The following is a 12,943-nucleotide window of genomic DNA, read 5'->3' as shown; positions in this document are numbered from 1 at the left end:
AGCAAACTGATTATATTTCAACTACTTGTTAAATTAATTGAACAAATTACTTGCAATTTTCTACGAAAATTAATGAAATACATACTCTGCAGCCGACACTAAAATAAAACCACAGAAACAAAATGCAGCACAAGACAAAAATAAACATCACACACATCTACACAGTGATTTTTGAACAAATGTCCCCAAAAAAACCTAATGCGGGAAAACCAATGCAACAACTCTGAGGGTTTTATTATTATGCAGTAGTAATTTATGAATACAATCTCTAGATGTCTTCCTAACAATCCAGTTACAGAGAATATCACTGACTGAGAGATTTGTAAGATTACCTCACACTATCACTGGAAGTCCTGGCTGATCCAGCCCTTGAATGAACAACCCGTGGTTGCCTCTGCGCTTCCTCTTCATCAGCCCAACGTCACACTGTCTAGGACTTGCGTCAATTTTGCCAGCTAATCGATTTTCCTCTGAGATTCTGAATTCTTCTCTCCCGGTCTCACACCTCGGCTTCTAGCTACATAAATCGAACCCGCCAGCAAATTGCATACTCTCTCAAGGCTTTTGCGTCAACCTCCCTGTCTCTATGTTGCCTCTGCTAGATCTCTCTCTCCCTTCTTTGCTGAGTATTCTCTGATCGGGAAAATCTCCCTTCGAATACTATCCCTGCCCCTTTCTGCAAAATATTACTATCGAAAATCTCTCCTGCAGCTGCTCTGCTTCAGAAAATCAAACTTCTAATCTTCTCATTGTGTGTTCTCTAAGTGCCCCTCAAGCCTCTTCTTATATCTTTTTGTTGGACAACCAACGGCCCAGATTAACTTTTAATCAATGGCTTAGATTATTCTGACTTGATCTTCGTCTTCTTCTAGAAGTTACACCCGCAGTTTAGATTAATACCCATTAATTATTTTAATTTCTTAAGTTTAGACTTAGGGTCCCATTAAAAATAATTAATTATTTTAATAAAATTGTCTATGGGTGGAATTTCTCAAAACGATTTATGGGTATTGAAGAATGCGTGTGTCTAAACCTCCCTGCAATTTTTGTGACTTAGAGCACATCTGATGCTACCATAAATCAACAGCACATACACCACGTTCCTTGTAGACTTTTGTCAAGCCCATTCGGCAATTGACAGCTACCCACACCCACTAGCGGGGGCATAAACTTCTACGACAATGTCAACCCTTCGGTCGGCCCGGAGCACCTCTGTAACACCCTCCTCTTCTCCCAACACTTGACACTCAGACTCCAAAACTCTCTCCACTGCAGAATGACCATCGAACACCCCTGTCACCCTCCATAACGTTAATGTGCTCACCACCCTCCACAAGGCCCAATGTGACTTGAGGTTTCCCACGCTGATATTTACTGTTTCTCGTATCCAAGATAATATGGGAGAGCCATGAAGCCAACCTGCCATCCTTGAACCACATTCTTACCATAAACACTTACGCATTCCCAATAAAACATCGTCCTCTCCATTCCTCACCCCATCAAGGAGTCATTCAATATATTTTAATTTGAAGTAGATTATAAAATTATTAAAAAAATACTAAATTATTTTATCTATTTTACCAATTTATTATTTAATTTATAATTCTAATAAAAGCTGTGAATTTGATAATATTACCATTTCAACGGGAGGATTTGGACAAATGCTAAAAAGACACGGGATAAAATTGCAATAATCTAAACGCACATTAGTCCATGCTTCAGTATCGCCAGGTAAGTTTTGCATTAAACATTCATTCATTGTTATTAGGTTGGTTGTTTATGTCATAAAATATTTTATGAACTAGGTTATGTATCTCATTTTTATCGAAAAAAAATGATCTCAATATATTTACTAATTAGGTATTGGTTTTGTACTTTGTTTCAAAATATACCATTTTACTTAAAAATATATTCTCTAAGTTAAAAAACAAAACATTAATAAGTTAAATAATATATTTTTTTATAATTTTAATAAAATAAAATAAAATAAATACATAAAAATATGGTGCAGTTTAATTTGTAGTCTAATTTATAGACTAAATATTTTTTTCATGAGAATTCACTAAAATCTAGCGATACAATTTCAAGATGTTTTGTTGTTTAAAATATATTTTTGAATGTATATATGGATTCAACACTCTTAAAAACAGTTGAGACACGCGAATTATGCAGATTAAACAATTCAAACTCAAGTTTTTTAAATTTTATGATAAATTTTGATTAAAATTAACTAGAAAAAATGTCGTGAAAAAAATCATTTAGTCTATAAATTAGAATAATTTCATCAAAATACATCTATAATAATAACAATAGTTTATTATAAAATATTTCATTTATAAAAATCATAAATATTTTTTAATCAAATCCGACCACAGTTATAATAGATAATTTTAAAACCATACTTATCTATAAACCTCATTATATGTAATATTATACACAATATAGCATGTTCCACCAAAACAGTAAACCCAAAATCCATGACAATGTATTATGAATAAACATTATATTAATCATTATTTTATTTCTATTATACGTATAGCATGGTCCGCCAAAATAATAGACCCAAAATTGATGATTGTGTATTATGAGTAAACATTATAATGGTCCTAATATTTTATTTCTATATTAATTTAATTGATGATGGTGTATTATGAGTAAACATTATAATGGTCCTAATATTTTATTTCTATATTAATTTTTATTGATTTGTTTAATTATTTTATGTTTTGGAGGTTTTTACGAAAGAAATATTTTTTGTTAAATCATTTTTTAAATATAAATAAATTTAGCTCACGAAAATTTTTTGAAGCACTGAGATTGTGTAGAATTCACAAATCAAATTGCTGATTCAAACAAATTCTTATTAAATTCTCAATAAATTTCATTAGGAAAAATATCAAAAAATTCCACAACATAAAACAATTAAACTACGACATAATTATCTTCCACCAATAAACAAAAACCAATTATCTCCCACCCATAAACAAAAACCAATCAGCCATGGCCACCCAAACTTCACTGAACACATGAGAAGATATATATAGAGGATGTTTGATAGCCTAACATATGTTTTCGCCCATATGTTATCCATGTATGGACATAGTCCCCTGCTTCGTTGCTGATTGCATTTCCCTTCACAATGCATCTGGGCAGAGATTTATTGTCATTTCTGTGAAGCAACACTTGAACATGCAGGTGGTGATAAAAAAAAAAAGCTTGAACATATACAGCTTCCATTTCAAATTATATGCACGATGTTGCCTTAAAACACCGTTTCAAACAAAATTTTCCCACCAACTCAGTCATGCACTTCCTGAAAACAGGTGAAAAGAAACTCCAAAAAATGTAATGCATGTACAAGATGAAGCAGGGAAGATTGAGTACAGAGACCCGTTACTAAATCTGAAGTTGAAACACTGCGAATTATTTTTGAAATGACATTTTGGAAAGTTTCACGTGCTCAAACATCAACAGTTACATGCAATCAGACATCAACAGTTACATGCAATCAGATCATATGATGTTATAAAGGATAAATATGGTAAATGGATTATGTTGTTAAATAATTTAATTTTTTTCAGACATCAACAGTTACATGCAATCAGATCATATGATGTTATAAAGGATAAATATGGTAAATGGATTATGTTGTTAAATAATTTAATTTTTTTCCCTGGGATTATTTGAAATAATAATGTTAATGTAAAATTAGTAGCTATAAAAATTTAAAATAATTTAATGGCATGATGCTTTATCATTTTCAATTTGGTTTTTTTTTTTTTTTTAAATTAAGATTTAAAGTAAAATTATAATCATAATCCTATAAGTAAAAACAAAATTATAATATATTATATGTAAAAACAAATATTGAAAAATAAATGTGTATGAAAATTGATTAATTTTTTTTAAATATTAATTTTATAATTTTATTATTTCATAAATAAATATATTTATATTTTTTAATGTTTAAAATTTGATAAACATTTTTGTTTTAAATAAATTTAAGAAATTATTTTAACAATATCTCAAATACTTAACTACATACCTTTTCCTTAAATAAACAAAGTCACTTGATATATCTAAAATCACTTAATTAGATATTTTTTAAGGTAAATACACGAGAGTTTTTCTACGTATATAAAATAATTTAGAATCGCTTGAAATTCTTACTAGCATAGATTTATTTTATAAATTTAACATTAGTTTAGAGGAATCAAATTTCTTCAAGTGCAAACTTATTTTAAAGTGTAAAAAATCAATATGTAATTTTTTTTGTTTAAAATATTTTATCCACAACTTGCATGTGTTTTTATATACAACATTAAAATATTTTATTTTAACATTTTTTTCTATATATAAATATATATGAAGTTAATATTCACATAAGTTAGTTTTTTTTTTCCAAAGGAAAAAGCAGTAACTTTTATTAAAAAATAATGAAAGTTACAAATTTTGCATATGCCATTAAGGCCCGAGTGCTTTCGCACCCCCGCAACGTTAGGAGGCTAACGTGCAAAAGAAAAGAAAAGAGAGGAAATGAGAAGAGAGGAAGGAGAGAGAAAAAGAGAAACAGAACAAAAATTTCAGCTGCAAATGAGATTCATGCTTCACGTTTTTCTCCCCTTTTTCTTTTCGACCTTACGCCATTCTCCTTGAGAGGGTTCGGTCGAAGCTATGACTATCTGAGTTTCTGTATTCTGTGGGATGGTTTCTTTATCTGAGTCTGAAGTATCAGAGTGGTGATGTCGTTTGGTGCCTCCCGTGCTTGGATCCACCATTGTCATCTCTGTCTTGTCATGTAGACTAGTTCCCTTCTGATTCTCCATTTCTTGTGATATCTCAGTTTTCTCTGCAGGGGTCACTTCCTCCTCTGCTTCTGACTCTTCTTCCTCAGAATCTGGGGGTGAGAATTGCCAGCCTTTCTTCTGCTTCCCTTTCTGCTTCTTGTTGGTTTTCTTTGCTTCTGGGCATGTGCTTTGCAGGTGTCCGGTCTGCCTACATAGCCTGCATCTGAAGGCCGTGTTTTCATAGTCTAGTACTTGCTGCCAGTTTTGTTGTTTGTAGATTAGCTTTATACTGTCCGGCAGCCCTTTACTTAAATCTACTTCCACACAAATACGTGCGAAAGTATAGATCCTGTCATCGATCCTTTCCAGGTCTGTTTTAATGTATTTCCCTATACTGTTTCCAATGCCTTCCAAGACTCGATCGTTCCAGAAGTGCAAAGGAAGGTTGTATAGTCTGACCCAGACTGGCATTTTGGTAACTGTCATTTTGTTTGGATCAAAATCCGGGAACCATGGGGTCATAAACAGCCCCGAAGTTCCCCAGAACCATGGGCCTGTACTGATGACTGTATCTCTGACCTCCTGGGATGTAAATTTTACGATAAAAAACCCCTTAGAACATAGGTGGATCTCACATTCCATGGTCCATCTGGTAAAAATCCAATGGAATAGATCCAAGGGTTTGGGCCAATAGCTGTTAAATCGGCAGATTAGAGCTTGTGTTTCATAGGATTGGACGAAATCGTCAAGCCCTGTAGAATCTAGATTTATAGCTGGGGTTTGTTCTGCCTGATCTACAATGTATGGCCTGGGTACGTTTCTGCTTGGATCTGAAGATGGCCCTGCTTCTCTGCTGCCCTGAAGAATGTTTTTGTAGGATGTAGTTTTTTTCCCCTTGTCTCCATTTTGCTGTCCTTGAGGTGGAGCCCTTGGCTGTCCCTGAGGCATAGCCCCTCCTCTCAATCTGAAATTTAATGTAATGGTTGATCCAGGTCCAATCTCATAGCTATCAATCGATCTGATATCCTGGAGAGTCCTCCTTCCACTGATCAGATGTTGGATCTGAACAGGGTAACCCATTTCAGCCCAGATCTGTTGTTTCAGCTGCAGGGATGTGCTTCCTGCATGAACCCAAACTAAACGAGATTTTCCTTGAGGGGGTTTGATCAAAATCTGAAAACAAGAAATTTTTACCTGCTCTGGCTGAAAGCATGCCTCCAGATCTGACCCAGATTTTGATTGATTTTTCTTGAACTTGTCTGGATCTGCTAATGATTTTGCCAAATCAGTAAGATCCACCCCGGATCTGCAAGTTTTTGCCCGATCTGAAGTGCTATTTGCCGGATCGGGGCTCCTATTTTGCCTGTAGCTCTTTTGCATGATCTGCTTGGCTTTTAAACTCCATACTTCCTGCACATTTTTTTGTTCCGGGCCGCATTTGAAAACCCCGGTCTTCTGCAGAGGGAAAACCTCCTCATCTATCCACGCCGCAGGGGGAGCTACCGATGGTGTATACGCCCCGCCGTCTTTCTGTGAGCTTGTATTGCGTTCCCCATCCATGCTCTCGCAGATCTTTGAGACAGAAAGCCCCATACCCGCGTGGCTGCATATTTCTGGGCGTGTTTGAACCGGTATTCTTTGACATGTCGGCCATTTCTCTGATATTGTTTGCAGGGAAGATGCCCTCTCCCCATCGAACACTGTTTCCCCCAAGTCTGAAGCGCCCTCGGCCCCTGAGGCGAATTTGGGAGCCGATGCGGCAGCACTCAGGAAGCTGTTTGCGCGAACCCTAATCATCGCCATCCTAGCATCGATCAGCCAGGCAGTTGTTCATTCACATAAGTTAGTTAACATAGATTTTAAACATATTTTTTTTTACCTCAAATTACTTTACATGAAATTATATTAGGTCATATTGACAATTAATTAAACGTACATAACATATTCTTTTTTCTTTTTATTATAGCTGACATTGCTTTTCTATTTAGAAAATAATTTTTTATTTTTTTTTAGTTGACATTGCTTTTCTATTTAGAGAATATTTTGTTTTTATTTTAAGAGGAACCCTTTTCTATTTAGAAAATATTTTATTTTATTTTAAAAGGGACCAGTGTCAACTCCAAGTTGAACAAGGACATACTTACACTTTGTTTTCATGCTTAATTGTAAAATAAACCTTTGGGTTCAATTATAAAAATGAAACACCAAAATATAATTGATATTTTCTTATATTTCTTTGTTTTTTTTTTTGGTAGTATTTAAGCTTCTTGTTATTCCCAATTAATGTAAATTTATATCTGGTCTTTCCTGCTTTTGGTAGTGTTCGTGGATGGCACTAAAAGAGTACTGCAAATGAGCGAGCATAGGGTTTATTTGAGAGGACTGGTTTCATGGGCATCATTCTTGATCATTTGGTTTAGTATTTAAAATATTTGGTTTTTTTTAGGTTAATTATTTATTAAATAGATTAATAATTGTGCAGAGAGGTGCATTTCACTGTCTAGTATGACCTCGATGTGTAAGTATGTATGTGCTCAATGTTAAATTTGCAATAAATAATAATAATGAAAATAGAAAATATTAATGTTAATCCCAAACAAAAAGGAAAATAACCATATAGATAATAAAAAAATACAATACAATTATCTCATGCATTTAGATAAAAAAAATTACAATGCACTTATCTCATGCATTTAGATAAAAAAATTACAACGCACTTATTTCATGCATTTCATAGTTCTTTTATCATCTACTATGAATTTGAATGAATTATAATTTACCTTCAAAAAATTATTTTACTACATTAAAATTCTAAATTAGGTGAAATTTTAAGCATCTTTACTTTTACTAAAGTTACTACCATTTCTTAAATCAAAGTAAAAATGTTAATTCAACACAAAGAATCTTTTAATATTTCGTTTAATTGATTATTTGTAAAATGAATGGAAAACCATATCTTATGGATATATTAAAATCTCTATACACATGAATATTTTCACGTCAAAGTTGTAATATTTGAAAATATTGATTTGATGTAATTTATAATTTTTGTTATCATGCCATGTAAAAAAAAATCATTAAATCTAATATTAATATTAATATATTATGATATTAATGTTATTCAATTTAATAACTTTTAATTAATACAATATTAAATTTTAGATAATATTAATTTTTTAATATTATAATGATATATATTAACTCTAGACATATATAGGAGGGAAGAATAAAGACATAGAGTGATAGAGGGAGTGAGAGAAAAGAGAAGAGGGAGGGATAGAGAGAGAAAAGTGGAGAGCAAAAGGGAGTGATAAGGAAGAGATGAAGAGATAATGTTTATGCTTGGGGGTGAGGTAGCTAGAGAAATAAGGAAAGATGGAGAAAGGGGAGAGAGAAGGAGAGAGAAGGAGAGAGGGAGGAAGATAGTGACAGAGGTTGAGGGCAAAGAGAGAGAGAGAGAGAGAATTGAGGGGGGGAGATAGAGGGAGGTGGGAGAGAAAGGATGAGAGAGGAAGGAAGAAAGTGAGGATGTGAGAAATAGAAGGAGAGAGGAAGGTAAGAAGAAAGACACATGGAGAGAAAGGTGGAGAGAGTGAGATGGAGTGATAATGGAAATGGATGGAGAGGGAGATATGAGAGAAGGAGGTAAGAGAGATAGAAGGGAGGGGAGAGGGAGAGAAGGGGAAGAGAGAGAGTTGGGGAAGGGGGGGAGTAAGAGGGAGTGAGAGATAGATAGATATGGAGAAATAGTGTGTGTTTTGGCGGTGATATAGAAAGACAAGGGAGGTATGGGGATATAGAGATATAGATGGAAGATGAAGAGAGGGAATAAGAGAGATATATAAATATGGAGAGAGAGAGAAGAAGATCTTTTGCACTAGATTCATTGATTTCATTGTAGATGGTGATTTCTAATCCTATTTGATTTCTTGCAATGAAGGAGATAAACTAAATTAGAGGGGAGAGGAGGAATGAAAAGAGAGAGAAGGAGAGGAATGAGATAGGGAGATAAGGCTAAGAGAGAGAGGGAGATACAAAGATGGATGGGGAGAGAAGAGGAGAGAGAGGAGCGAGGGAGGGAGAAAGGTGATAGGGTTATAGGGAAAAGAGAGAGGGGGGGGGAGAAAGTGACAGAGTTATAGGGCAGAGAGAGAGAGAGTGTGTGTGTGTGTGTGTGTGTGTGAAGGGGGAGAGAAATGGATAGAGAGGGAGGGAGAGAGAGAGAGAATGATGGGGGAGAGAAAGGGATAGAGAGGAAGCGAGAGAGAGGGGGAGAGAGGGAGGGACAAAGAGATGGAGTTGGAAGTGGAGAGAGAGATGTAAGAAGAAAGACATAGAGAGAGAGAGAGGGAGGGACAAAGAGATGGAGTTGGAAGTCGAGAGAGGGATGGAAGACAAAAGACATAGAGAAAGGGAAGGGGAGAGAGAAAGGGAGAGAGGGAGAGACAAAGAGATGGAGTTGGAAGTGGAGAGAGGGATGGAAGAAGAAAAACATAGAGAGATAAGCAGAGAGAGAGAGAGGGAGTGACAAGGGAGAGATGTAGAGAGTGTGTGTATGTTTGAGGTGAGATAGAGAGACAAAGAAGGAGAGATGGAGGGAGATATAGATATAGATGGAGGGAGGAGAGGAAAGAATATTTATTACACTAGATGCATTGATTTTAACATACATGGTGATTTCTAATACTAGTTGATTGCTTTCACTAGATGCATTTACTTCAGTGTAGATGTTGATTTTTAATGATATTTGATTGCTTGCATTAGATGCAATGATTTCAGTGATGTTTTCTAATTCTATTTGATTGCCTGCACTAGATGCATTGATTTTTGTGTATATGGTTATTTATAATCCTATTTGATACCTTGCAGTAGATGCATTGATTTCATTGTAGATGGTGATTTATAATCTTATTTGATTTCTTGCATGTCATATCCCTATTTGCAACTACCCTGAGTAAAAAGTAATTCTAAATTAAAAAAAACTTATGAATCAGTTGTTGAACTGATTCTTGAATCAGTTATTGAACCGATTCTTGATTCCTGTAAAATGGAACGAGGGGATGTTGGTCGGGGTGTCTTTTGGACGGAAGAGCGTGAGACAGAATAGGAGACAGAATATGATTGAAGGTCACGTGTTCGATCTGTATCTTTGTTGGGAGACGTCTGAGTATATATTAGAGACAGACAGAGGAAGAGAGGAAAATCTTTTCCAAGAACAGGAAAAAGGAAAGAAAAGAAATAGAGGGTTAAGTCTGGTCAGGACCAGATAACCTGGCACAAGTGTGCACAAAACCTGTTGAGGGCTGGAGGCCTGCAGGATGGCTCGGGGGGAGAATTCCATCTGAGTGATGGGTCTCATGGCTGGGTGGACGAGCAGTATTACGATCAGGTGACTTGCTTTGTTTGAGAATCACTCCTAGCTCTGGCGAACCAGGTACGATTCAAACTGTGAAGCCTCTGATTAGTAATAAATGCACAGATGAATACAGTAATTTAAATAGGAAATATGTTTTTCCTAGATACTGTGGCAGGGTTAATATTAACACACAAAGGTAGACCAGAAGTTAGTGGACAGAAGGTCCATAGCAGACTGAGGTCTGAGATAACACTACTATTAAACAGAGCTACATCTAGCTATTCGGCCAAGACCGAATATCAGTACCGAGAAGGGTAAAGAAATCTGGTTATGTAATAACAGATGGACATACCTTCACTACCATGGTTAAGAAGTTATTTAGCTGCCGTAATACAATAGTGAAGCACATATGATGTCGGAAGTTATTTAATAGCTGTAATGCTGATAGTGAAATAGAAACATTATTGAAAACCATTAAACAGTCGTGTCAGAATTATTGAACAAGAACAATACTGAGTTTATTTTAAAGAACACGTTAATACCGCAGAAGCCGAGAGCCTTTACAAGACTATTAACACTGTGTAAGCAAAGACGCAACCAGAGATTTCCATCGAGGGTTTATGTTCTTTGTCGGTTCAAGAACTTGAGCGACCAACCATAAAGGAACTCCATATACCAAGCAAGTTAAACCTTATTCACAGGTTATTGTCATGAGGCTAACGCTATTAGAAACCGCGGATAGCAATTACTGTTTATGCGGGAGGGTTTGACTCTGCATTCAATATATCGAATGCAAGTCATAACCCTTAATGCCGCAATAGAAGAAAACATAAGACATATAAAGAACCTTGAAGACAGATGCATGTGGAATATACTCAGTCTATAAAGATTCTACAGTTATGCCATGCGAAATATAACTAGTCTTTAAGGATTCAAGAACTATACCAAGCCTGTAACAGGACTAAATTCATTACTGTCAGGTGAACCCCGTAGGGTTTTACCTTACATACAAACGAAGACATTAAGCAGTATTAACAGTTAAACGTTAAGCGTTCCATTCATACTGGTAGCACAAAAGACAGAGTCGACATCGATACATCGTTAGAGCCACGAAGGACTATGGTCCAAAGAAATAGCATAGCAGAACCGAACATAGAAGTTCTATTGAACTGTAAAAGAAACGCTTAACATATATATAGATTAATCAATTGGTTCCGGAGAATCCAGTTCATTTCCAAATATACAATATACATCCGGCATGTAGCCATAATCATACCCTAGCAACCCTAAAGGTTCACGCAATACAGGTCCGGCATGAGGAGGCCGCCTGCATAACGCAAACCGGGTGTGAACAAATAGAATCCAGACCTGTGACATATAAATGGAATGTCATGAGCCCCGGCTCGGGCCAGAAGATGAAGTCAATCAGCTTCATAAGCTGATTTCCTCTTACAGGAACACATTTTAATGATAAAGGTAAACATACCTGGATCGCCGTAGCCAGTAAACCCTTCCTGCAGGCGGTAGGAATCTGTGAAGACAAACCCTCCTACACAAAATCATTCAAAGTAAATAACCTGTAACGGTCGAGGCAACCAAGGGTTTCAAGGTCATAAGCAACGGGTATCATATGAGCATAGCTGTAAATCAGAGTACCAGATCTATCAAGGCGGAAGAACCATACCTGAGCAGTAAGGCAAGAGCCGGTGGGGTTTGTGAGAGAGCTGTCGAGCTGCGGGAACGCTCAGTGTGCAAATGGACTGAACCGAAGAACCCAGAGTCTTATGTAATAATCGCCAAAACTTAAAATGTATCTGAGCCATACGATGTGGTAGAGTAATCACCATCGTCCGTTTAAGCGGGAGAACCTGGCGCGAAACCCACAGAGGGTCAACTCCCGAGAGTCACATGGGTTCACATGGGCCTATGCCACCTGGTCATGGAACGGATGAGCTGGGTTAACTCCCGTTCACCAACTGGCGGCCTATTAAATTTGAGTGTTGAACATATGGATTAAGGTTGCGTATAACGCCAAAACATGCATGATATATCATATGTGATACACGTAGGGAACAACACCTTCTCGGTGGAAATAGTAACCATTAATATAAAGTTTAATGTTAAGACATGCGCATAAGCCGAACGATATAACCTGGTACATATTCCATAGTAGTCACGGGGCGACTTTTAAGGGTTAAGTACCATAATAAACATTTTTTTTTTTTACTGTTGTAATATAGTTAGGGTGAGATCGTGACATTGCACTAGATGCACTGATTTCAATGTAGAGGTTGATTTCTATTGATATTTGATTGTTTGCACTAGATGCACTGATTTCAGTGTAAATGTGATTTCTAATCCCATTTGATTACTTGCACTAGATGCATTGACTTTAGTGTAGATGTTTTCTAATTCTATTTGATTGCTTGCACTAGATGCATTGATTTCAGTGTAGATGTTGATTTTTAATTATATTTGATTGCTTGCATTAGATGCATTAACTTCAGTGTAGATGTTGATTTCTGATTTGATGTAACTGGAGGTAAGATGCTACAGTGATTTTAAAGTGATTGGATTAACAATGTGATTGATTTTAGTGTAACCACAAAAAATTATTGACAATGTACATTGATTTTTGTTATAGCAATTCAACCTATTAATATTAGAGGGCAAGAGAGAAAAGGTAAGATGTTTAGTAGAATAGCTCGAGCTAAAGATTTGAATGGTTCACGATTTCAACTGCACTTTTCATATAATTGATATGAAAATATGGTAAAACTAACAAGGGTGACAATAAGAA

At 35.7% G+C, this 12,943-nt stretch overlaps 1 long non-coding RNA gene across 2 annotated transcripts; it reads right to left on the bottom strand.

The window, feature by feature from the left end:
* Window positions 1-11,174: 11,174 nt before the first annotated feature.
* On the bottom strand, window positions 11,175-12,102 carry LOC149163877 (uncharacterized). Of its 2 annotated transcripts, none has more exons than XR_016260187.1 (3): window positions 11,828-12,102; window positions 11,630-11,692; window positions 11,175-11,470 (listed from the first exon to the last, which is right to left on the bottom strand). It is a non-coding gene; the product is annotated as an uncharacterized LOC149163877 (long non-coding RNA). The 2 variants fall into 2 exon arrangements; XR_016260186.1 differs by having other exon boundaries at window positions 11,175-11,511; window positions 11,828-12,098.
* Window positions 12,103-12,943: the final 841 nt, after the last annotated feature.

This window comes from Pinus tabuliformis, chromosome 5_1, assembly GCF_031772625.1.
Source record: "Pinus tabuliformis cultivar Carrire ecotype Pingquan chromosome 5_1, CPIR1, whole genome shotgun sequence".
Classification (NCBI taxonomy): Eukaryota; Viridiplantae; Streptophyta; class Pinopsida; order Pinales; family Pinaceae; genus Pinus; species Pinus tabuliformis.
This window is presented reverse-complemented; position numbering and strand designations above follow the sequence as displayed.